Raw genomic sequence first — 11318 nt, forward strand, 5'->3', positions numbered from 1 at the left:
GAGTCCAAACTTTGTAAAGATACTCTCATCTGTATGTCTCTGTCTCTGTCTGTCTGTCCCTCAGCAGATAACAGGATGTGTTTCAGACTGATGCGTTTTTAGCTTTCCATCTTTCCACTTTTAGCCTCACAGGTCCTCCTCCCTCCCCCACCCAGTCTGACCTGCTGGGGGTAAAGATCTGTTGGTGGGACCCTCCTTCTCTCCTCCACCTGCCTCACATCATTTGTGTTTGTTTGATTAGACACAGCCTTAATTTAACCTTTATTTGTTTTTGTGGCACTAACCTGGCAGGAAATGCAGCGATGTCTTGCACTTTTGCTCACCTGGTGGAGCAGGCGCCCCCTGTGCAAAGGTTGTGTCTTGCTGCAGCAGCTATGCATTCCAACCTGCACTATCCCCGCAGGAAAAACAGCGACAAGTAGCTAAAAAACATCCACCTTTAGTGGCTAAAGCGGTGGTCTGCAGCTCGGCAGGAATCTTACCTTCGTGACACACCATCCCCTCCACCTCCAGATGACAAAGTCAGCTCATACATCACTTAAGAAGCGTTGGTATGATACGTATAAAAGGTACAAATGTAATGTATTTGTGGTTTGCAGAAATGTACAACACCAACATTTTCTTCTGGCGACTGGGCTGTAGTTATCAGGTGTCAGCACATTGCTTTGTTCTCCTGTAGTCTCTGGGCAGGTCGGTCAAACACTATCATAGTAAGAAAACTAGACATTAAAAGACTGCAGAAACACTAACAAACAGAATCCTCCCCACCCTGCAGCACAGGTTAGTTTAATATGGGTAATATTTGTGGCTCTGACACATCACATGACCTCTGTCCTTTCACGTTTCAGCATAAACAAATGTCAGTTTTGGAGCTTCTGTTGAAACGACTGAAGTCTGCTGATATCTTTCTTGCGAGAACCGTAAACAACACGTTTGCATCTGCACTTTGCATTTAACACTACATTTTCTTTTTCTCTCTCTGTCCTGTGACTGTTGTGTCATAGAACTCAACCTTTAAACTGTTTGGTGTCTATTTACTGTGTGCTCCCCCGTCACACTGAGACTCCCGTATATGTTATGGTTAAAGATAAAAGTTAAGATAAGGGAAACCCCCGAGCAGACCTCAACACCTCACCAGCTCTGCTAACTTGTTATTACAGCAGAATATTCTGCAGACAATGATGATGCACAGGAGCCGGAGCGCGTCTCCCACCCACGCTGCTCTGTTCTGGAGGAGAATGGGAGGAAGAGGAGTCCAGCAGGGAGGAGGAAGATATCAGACACGCGAGGAGGAAGTGGAGCATCTCTGATCGTCTCTGCTGAAACAACAGTGAACATCTGCACAGCTGCAGTGATGCCGGAGAGGCGGAGGGATGTGCTGATCTTTGTTTAGAAGATGTGACACTTTAAAAACATGAAACATCCGAGGTGACGTGTCTTTAATGATCTCTGATGACCTCAAATTAGATTTATTTTAAATATATCTATTTACATATTTTTATAAAAATATATTCTATTTATTTCTTGACTGTTGCTGACCTCACTTTTATCTTTCATCATTTTCTCCCTGATTCTTTTGTCTTCATTTTTTTCCTGCACATTCTCATACATGTCTTTATCTCTTCATGTATTTTATTGACATATTTTTTGCAGATTTATTTCCACATTTATTTCTTATTCCCACGTTTAAAGAAATGTGTAAATACATATATGATTACATCATAAATAAATAAATACATTTATAAAAAATATTCTTTTTTGGCAAATTTTTGTCTTTATTATTTTTACTTTTATTTTCACTTACTATGTGTATTCATTGTAATGATAAAACCAGTTTGTGATTTTTTTGTCTTTATTTTTCTACATATATTCATAGATTTATATTTCCGTGCATGTATTTATTTATTTATTCAAAATTTTTCCACATTTTTTTAAACTTTCTTCCACATTTAAATAGATGTGTAAATGAACAAACACATAAAAAAATACAGAAAAATATATAACTATAAGAATAAATTATGGAACCAATAAATGCTTAACAAAATGAGGAGAATTAATACAGAAATAAATATATGCAAGAACCAAATTATTTTAAAAAAATGTCTTTGGCAATTTATTTATTGGCTTAAATTTTGATTAGTCATGCTCATTTATTTATTACTTATTTATGTCATTATATGCAAAAGAAAGAAAGAAAGAAAGAAAACAATTAAACATAATTAATTGGGCACGTTAGAGAAAAACAGAGCCTGCGCTTTTTATGCACAACGCATGCGCATTAGCTGCAGCTTTTCCGGACTACAAATCTCTTTCCTTTAGTCACAGAAAAATTACCGGTCGGTTTGTATCAGCGGTGAAAATGTCCCGAACATGACGGATGGTTGAACTCTGTGTGAATAAAGATGGAGCCGGAAGTCACCGGCAGCTGTGAGAGACTCGCCCGTGGAGGAGCTCTCTGTCCGGGACACCGACTCCTCTGTGGGGCGGAGCAGCCGGAGGAGGAGGAGGAGGGCGGGGCAGCTGCAGCTGTTCCTCCGGGACATGGGCAGAGACCTGACCGGCAGGATAACGCAACTGTACCGGGAAACCTCCTCCAGACTGCTGCGGGAGAACCGGCGGAGGTGAGGAAGGGGAGGAAGAGGGGGGGGGGGAACAGGGAGCTGCTGGAGAAGGAGAAAGGAGAGACACTGACCGGACCGGTGCATGAGCAGCTGCAGACCGGATCAGTCATAATAAACTTTATTTAGAGCAGTTTGATTTATAAGTTTATGAAGTGCGTCATAGGAAAGAAAAAAAAACAGCAAATAAATACAGCTGTAAATGCAACACAAATAAGAGAAGGATCATAAAATGAATAAAGTCTAAAAATAAAATATAAAATAAATGATAAAACACGTTTAAACAGAAGAGAATATTATATAATCTGTGTCCTCGATAAACCACTTTTATTACAGCCAACCAAATCACAGAATGTGGAGTTAATTATAGTGTAATCTGAGACGGTGTTCAGTTGGTTCACTCCCAAGTAATTATAGTCAGTGGCTGCTGAACATTTGTACAGCATAACATTGAACATGTATGTTCATATCGTCACGTACCCTTTATATACTTTCTGTTTTACCACCTGTTTATCTCTGTATAGATTTATAGCCTCTCATTAAAGGAACATTTCACCCATCAAATGACTGTTTGTGTATAAATCAGTCGTGTTGAGTTACCCTGAATTTGTGAGGGAAACTTTTTCTCACACGCCTCAGTGAAAATCAGCAAACACATCCATCCATTTTTAACCACATCCGCAGGGCCAGGTCTCGGGGGAGAAGGCTGAGCGAAGCACCCCAGATGTCCCTCTCCCAGTGACGCTTCCCAGCTCCTCCTGGGGGACCTCAAGACGTCCCCAAGCCACATGAGTGTGTTCTGGGTCTGCCCCGGGGCCTCCTACCAGTGGGACCAGTGCGCAGCACCTCTAATGAAAGGCACCCAGGAGGATCCTGATCAGATGTTGAACAACCTCAACATGAAGGAGCAGCGGCTCTACTCCGAGCTCCCTCCACATGTCTGACCTCCTTCTCTTGAGGCAGCAACTCTCTCCCAACCCAGAGGGAACAATCCACTGTTCTCCAGCAGAGAACCATGACCTCAGATTTGGAGGTGCTGACTCTCAACCTGACGGCTTCACACTCTGCCTCAAACCGCCCCAGGTCATGCTGGCAACTATATTGATTTATTAATTGATTGACTGATGACTTAAAGCTACAAACAGCCTCAGTGCTGGAGTCTGGCAGGGTCGTAGTCACATTTCACCAAAAGCCTTTCTGTCTAATTTGATGAAGGTCTTTTTGTTTTATCTTCTGTTACCGTGGCAACCGCAGGAACCCCCGCAGTGTCTCTGTACACCAGTGAGATGGCGGCTGACCCCGCCGCTCCGTCGTTGGCCATCCTGAGCTCTGCAGAGGCCACGGGTCAGCCCTCCGCTCCTCTGATGGTGACGGTCAGCTGTCACCTGACCTCACCTCTGTGCCCTTTGGTCTGAGTCTACCTGCTCAGGATGATGCCACGGGACAGTAGACTTCCCAGAATCCCCTGCAGCGGTCTGTGCCGGCTGCTGGTCAGCCTGCAGGACGAGCTGCAACAGTCTCAACAGCAGAGAGAATCAAACCTGTGGAGTCATCAGCAGACGTCTCTGAACCTCAGGTAGAGCTCAGTGTGTGGACAGGAAACAGACACATTCAGAACAGGAAGAGACACCAGAAACATGTCACAATGGGTTTTTTCCATCACTGTTTCTTAAAGGTACACTGCAGCATTTTACTCAAATAAAAACCTGTCTGGACTCAAACAGCACTAATCTTACTATATAATGACTCTGTGTGTGTGTGTGTGTGTGTGTGTGTGTGTTCCACGTTTTTCTCCTCACTGACTTGGTCAATCCATGTGAAATTTGGCACAGTGGTAGAGGGTCATGGGAGGATGCCAATGAAGCAATATTGCATCAATTGGCCAAAGGGGGGCGCTATAGCAACCCATTGAAATGGCAAACTTTGAATGGGCATATCTCATGCCCTGTATGTGGTAGAGACATGAAACTTTGCACAGAGATGCCTCTCCTCATGAGGAACACATTTGCCTCAAGAACCCATAACTTCCGCTTATATAGATTTTCCGCCATTTTGAATTTTTTGAAAAACACTTCAAATGGATCTCTTCCTAGGAAGTTTGAGCGATCTGCATGAAAGTGGGTGAACATAATCTAGGGACCAATATCTAAAGTTCCCTCTTGGCAAAAGTTGGAAAACTTACTAAAACTGAGCTTCTATAAGGCAATGAATATTGCGGAGGGCGTGGCTCATCACATAAAGGTGTATAACATCTCAAGGGTTTCACCCATCACCACGCAACTTTGTAGGCATATGACCACACATAATCTGAGGGGACCCCTCCATTATTGACCCCATCAAACAAAATGGGGGCGCTAGAGAGCTCATTTCTTATCTAGGCCTAACCGCCATATGGATTTTTACTAAACTTGGTAGATATGTAGAACAGGACGCCTCAAGGTGACTGGAGAAATTTAACTCTAATTGGCAACTGGGTGGCGCTATAACAACAGAAAAATGCTTCAAAATGGCTAAAATGCGACCGATCGCTGTGGCTCCCCCTGTGGACCAATGTTGGTGTTTTCTAATGTTTGGTATGACTAAGTTATGGTATGGTATGCTGTACATAATCACGGAAACTGTCAGTGTGTCATTCTGTCAGTCAGTCATTCTGTCTGTCCCACGTTTTTCTACTCACTGACGTGGTCAATCTGTGTGAAACTGCACATAGGCATTGAGGACTGGCATAGGTAGAAGGGGACAAAGCTACCAATGGCTATGGACTAGTCTCTTATAATCATCACTCTCTCGCTCTTGGATTTTCTTATCTTCTTCTTATTTTCTGTGCTGCAAGGGTCGTATTCACAAACATCCTGAGAACACTCTCACAGAGCTCCTAACTTAGCCTAAAAGTTTTTAGTAAGGAGTCCGAGCTGAGGAGTGATTTAGGAAAGTTCTCAGAGCGACTCTGAGCAAGGACGAGAAACTTTTACCTCAGTGAGGAGGTGTGGTCGACCCTGTTGCTAGGTATGATGCATTCTTTTAACAGATGTGATTGGTTGTCACAGACATGTGAGCCTGTAAGGTGTGAGGACGCCCAGTGGAAATGAACTGCATCGCGATATGAGACTTTGAAAGTGTGGCGTTACAGCTTTATAGCGTTGAGCAGGAAATGTGTGTGTGTGTGTATCCCTGATGAGATCGACCACACATATTCTCCCTGCACCATCTAATCTGTAGCATTTCTCTAGCTCACTGTCGTCCAGCGTTTTGGAGGATTGGTAGGTGATATTTCTCCGACCTCTTTGTGTTTCCACCATTTTCTCCTCTGATTCAGAAACTCTTAAACCTCTTAAAGTCCTCCTCCTGCTCCCAACAGTTTGTCACCTGAGGAACTCTTTTAAGGGCTGAGATGCTCTGTGAATAACTTTTCTCTTTACAAGGACTTAGTCTTAACTTTAAGGGAAACTCTTTGTGCTAAGACGCTTTGTGAACACGGCCTCCTGGATCTGAAGTTATCAAAGAAAAAAGGTGAGAGCACATGAGCCGGTGCTGGAGCAGACTGTCTCTGATTGCCAAACAGAGTAGTTGAGTCTTTTTACTGGTCTAAATCACCTGTGGTCTCGTTTATAGGATCCATTCTAAAATTGTACGTACGAACCAAAGTCAAAAATGGCATGCGCTAAAAAATATTTGACAGTTTCCACAATCAGGCTTCCACCTCATCGTCTGCGTTTCTGCCATCAAGTGTTTTTGTAGAACACAACTTTCCATGGGAGGCGGCGTACGCCTCTGTCAGGCCTCATTTTGTGCTGATGCAATGTTTATAAATGAGACTCTGGTCAGTTTGAGTTGGAGAGAGAGAGAGACCTCTGCAGATAACCCAGCTCCTGATAAAAACTTCCTGAACAATGAAACCAGGAGAAGTTTCAGCTCGTTGCAGTCTGCAGTTCACTGCTAGCTGCAACTTAATCCCCCTAAATTTGACACACTGCTCCTTTAACTACAAGTTTGTTATTGAGGATGGAGTCAGCAGTGGCTGTGTCTTTACTGTACAGAAGTGTTGTGGTTTGCCCAGTCCATCTGAGAAAGAAACAGTTTTCAGTTTCATGAAATCATTGAGGACTGTAACCTTTAATGTGTCTGAGCTTTTGGAGACTTTGTTCATTTTCATTACAGATGTTTCAAACGTCATTCTGTTCATCTGGCTCTCGACAGGAAGCAGTGACAAAGCTCAGCGAGGACGAGCCCGACGACGCTGGAGGAAAGTCAGCAGGTGAGAGCAGGTTTCAATCTGATTTTAGAAACCTTGTTGCCAGAAAGAAATGTTGGCATTGTACGTTTCAGCAAACCACTGATACGTTATGATGGAGCCATGCCTCTGAAACTTAATGTTTCAACAATGCTGTGGTCAGGTTTAAGAAAAGATCATGTTTTGGATTAAAATACCAGGTTTTGGAGGCGCAGTCCCTGCTGGAAAGCGGTGATGTCGCTGTAAGAAACAACCACTTTTCATGGCACTATCCCCACTGGAAACACGACGACAGGTCATTAAAAGACACCCACGTTTGCTGACTAAAAAGACGCTGGAAATGCAGCAATGACTCGCTGGGAAACAAGCGGTTTTGTTGGGTTTTTTGGTAAGAAAAATGTGTTCTCAAAAAAGAATAAAACAAACAATATTAATGTGATATGAACACAAACATACTCATCATCATTTGTAAAAGCAAAACAAGAAGACTTTTTTTTCTTGTGGGAAAGGTAAGATGGGATTCTAGGAGAGGCAAGATTCTCTGGCTTCTCCGTTGTCCTAGTTGGACACGCTCTGCAACAAGTTAATGTTGTCTCCTTCCAACGTGATCCTCACCAGCGGCTTTCTGCTCTTAGTCTTCATGTGGACTCCCTCGGCATCATCTTAAACCAGGTTCTTGAACTCATCAAAACCAGTAATGCAGCCCTCTGTCTTCATGTTCACCTGTTCATACAGTTCTCTACATCTTGAGGTCATGACCTTACATTTGGTAGAGGGAAGTTTCCTGTATTGATAAACCTGTTTTATGGGGAGCACTCTCCTTTACGATCATAGCTGGGTCAGAGCTTCAGTTTGGTATAAAGGTCTGCACATTCTGAAGGTTGTCAGAGAACACTTGGGTCTTCTCTCCGTGCTGCATGAGACTTGATTCCTCACACCGAGTCCGTCTTTTCTTCAGAGAGGAGAACTTCCCTCACAACCTGGATCTGAGAGTGACTGAAACTAAAGTCAGTGGGCTGCAGCGGAACCTTCTGGGAAGGAGAATCAACAACAGAGGCGAGTTCTTTGTGAGAAATGCAGCAAGGGTTTCCAGTACCGACATCATCTGAAGCAGCACATGAGCTGTCACGACAAACCTTTCTCCTGTGACCAGTGTGACAAACGCTTCCACGGGGAGAAGACTCTGCAGACTCACCTCCAGAGACACAAAGTGAAACAGCAAGAGAGAAGCAAATGCTGCTGTGCAGCCGCTGTGACAGACAGTTCAGACTCCAGAGGAATCTGGAGGCACACCTGTTACGCCACGAAGCGCAGACGTCCTTTAAGTGCTCCGTTTGTGAGAAGACTTACACTAAGATGCACCTGCTGCGATGACACCTGGCCGCTCACGCTGGAGTCCGCCCGTTCGTCTGGGACACCTGTGGGAAAGGATTCAGAGTGCACTCAGAGGAGCGGCCGTTCAGATGCGCCGACTGCGGCAAGACGTTCAAGCTGAAGCGAGCGTTGGTGCAGCACCAGGTCGTCCACACGGGGGAGAAACCCTTCGTGCGCCAGACGTGCAGGATCCGATTTGGTCTCAAGAACAACCTCTGGAGACACCTGCGTGTCCACATGGGGGAGAAACCCTTCAGGTGCGAGGAGTGCGGGGCGGAGTTCTCAGGAAGTTGTGCTTTCAAGACTCACATGCTCGTTCACGGTGCCAAAAAGCCGTTGATGTGTGACCTGTGCGGGAAGACATTTTTTTTACAACTCTAAACTGCTGGAGCACCAACAGGTGGTGCACCAGGACCGAGAGACGCCACAGAAAGATGGTCAGAAAGGTTTGTCTAGAGTTCACGTAGAGGAAAACAACTTCATCTGCGCCACCTGTAGGAAGTCCTTCCACCGTAAATGCATGTTTGTTCACCACATGCGGCGGCACAGGAAGGAGATGTCAAACAGCTGCACTGTGTGCGGGAAGAGTTTCCTGCAGCTGAGCCGTCTGATGGAGCACATGACGCTCCACACCGGGGAGAAGAGGTAGACCTGCGAGCAGTGCGGCAAAGCTTTCAGGACGCGCAACAACTTTTACCGACACGCTAGACTCCACAGAGGAGAGCGGCCGTACGAGTGCCAGGTGTGCAGCAGTAAGTTCAGCCAGTCCAACCAGCTCAAGTCACACATGCAGATCCACACCGGGGTGAAGTTGCACTCCTGCAGCCGCGGCTTCTCCAAATCCAGGCAGCTCAAGAAACACTGCTGTGGTGAAACCAAAGGGAAGAGGCAGAGCTCTGTTTGTTGGTGAAATATTGCTCTGACACTCATGTTCCCTTCAGGATGAACTGTAATAACTTTGATGACTCTTTGACTTTTCATCTCATGCCTTCAACTGATCAGCATTTCTATGTGTCCAATGCTTTGGTTTATGACCAAATACCTGCAGAAGCATTATTCCCTTTTGCCTCAGCTGGACTGTTTATTGCTTATTAGCTAACGATAGCATGCTAACACGCTAAACTAGGATGGGGAACATGGGAAACACTATAGCCACTAGACTCCAGGGGCCGGTTGCACTAAGCACCTGAAGTTTGTTCCTTAAGTTTGACACTTTTAGTTTTTCCTTAGCTGAGGAAATAACTTAAGGGTGTTGCACAGAATCTCTTAAAAAGTTTCCATGGTCAAGGACAGACATTAAATCATTCACTGCACTGAAAGAGATCTTACAGCAGTTAAAATTCTGTTTCCATAGAGACCATTTGTTTGCTTGAACGTGCGCTTGTGATAGCCTACCTGTTATTGCTATCTTATCCTTCTCTTGCGGAGACAGGAGCTTCACCGCGGTGTTTGAAACTCAGTGAATGACACGTCACGCTGTTGTTTTGTGTACATGAAATACCTCGCCAATATCCGATTGGATCCCGTTGCATAAAACAGCAGAGCAATCATTACTGTAACACGGCTGGAAGAGCGCAGCTTTGGAAAGTTAACTGATCCAATAGAGCAAAATCAATTACTCATCATTGAGTGTGTCCATCAGGTTCTCCTGGTCACAGAGCACTCTTCTCAGGACGCCTTCATCTTCCTCATTTATCACCATAAACTCAGCCATGTTGCCATTCAGATGCAGTCAGAGGTACCTTATGTTTTTATCCTTTGGGTGCTGAGGTCCTCTGTGCAACAGCTTAACAAACTTTAAGCAGTTCCTTAACTGTAAGACCAAGATAAGGAGAAAAACTTAAGGATGTTATGTGCACCCGAGACCTTAATTCAGATGTAAAGGGACATCTTAACTTTGAGTGCTTTATGCAGCCGCAGAATGTTAGCATGCTAATGTTAGCATTTAGCTCAAAGTACGGGTCCATGTCATTGGTCCGATAGCCCATTAGTCCGACTGTCCACGGTGCTGAACGGCTCGCTGCGGGTGTATGGTGCGTCTCAACCGGCTTGAGGCGGAGCAGGCTCACGGCTTATGTGTTTGTCACTTTCTTTTTCATTTTAACCCACACCATGATCTTTTCCTGACCCTAACCAAGTGGATTTGTGCCTAAACCTAACCAGACCTTAACCACAGGGCATCATGATGATTTCGGAACGGACTTCAGAACAATGAGTTTAATATGGTCGGAAAACAATGGGATGTCGAACCAATGGGCAGTTCCCCAAAGTACCACTGTGCCTGAATACAGCCTCACAGAGCTGCAGACTCTTCAACCCAGTCGCCAGAAAACATGTTGGCATTGTGTGTTTCTGCAGCCATGCTATATTTGTACATTGGGGTGTAGCGAGTGTCGTTGAACTCGTTTCAACAATGCTGTGGTTAGTGCACGATTTCAGGGCTATGATGTGGTGATTTTAGGTTGCTTAGCAACCTCAGACACAACCTGCTGCTGCGCTCTTGAAAGCTGGCATAGAAAAGGCTCAAGAGTAGCACAGGCTCCTGACCTCGTGTTTGCAGGCAGTTAAAGACGTGGCATGTGTACGGCCCGTTAATCTACATGTGGAGCAGGTCTTCATCTTCGGAGATCTCCGTGTTGCTTTGCTGTGTTTCTACAGTAGCCCAGAATGGACAAACCAAACACTGGCTCTAGAGAAGGACATTCATGTTTTCACATTGGCAGCCTCTTCGTGATATGAGTGTTGGAGAAACTTGAAACTGATTTATTCAGTGTTTTTACTGGTGTAAATCAATTGTTTTGGAGAGGAAGAGACCTCTGTGGATAATTCAGCCCCTGATAAAAACCTCCTGAACAATGAACACTGCAGGAATTCTAACCAGGAGAAGTTTCAGCTGGTTGCAATCCTCAATCCTCACCGCTAAATCCCCCTGAATATGACACACTGGACCTTTAATGTGTGATTAGATTTAGGCACAAAAAACACTTGGTTATGGTTTTGAAAAGGTCGAGTTATGGCCTTAAATATCCGTGGCACTATCCCAGCAGGAAACACTGACTGGTCCTTAAATAACACCCTGTTTTGTTTTTTTGTTA

This window comes from Epinephelus lanceolatus, chromosome 4, assembly GCF_041903045.1.
Source record: "Epinephelus lanceolatus isolate andai-2023 chromosome 4, ASM4190304v1, whole genome shotgun sequence".
Lineage (NCBI taxonomy): Eukaryota > Metazoa > Chordata > Actinopteri > Perciformes > Serranidae > Epinephelus > Epinephelus lanceolatus.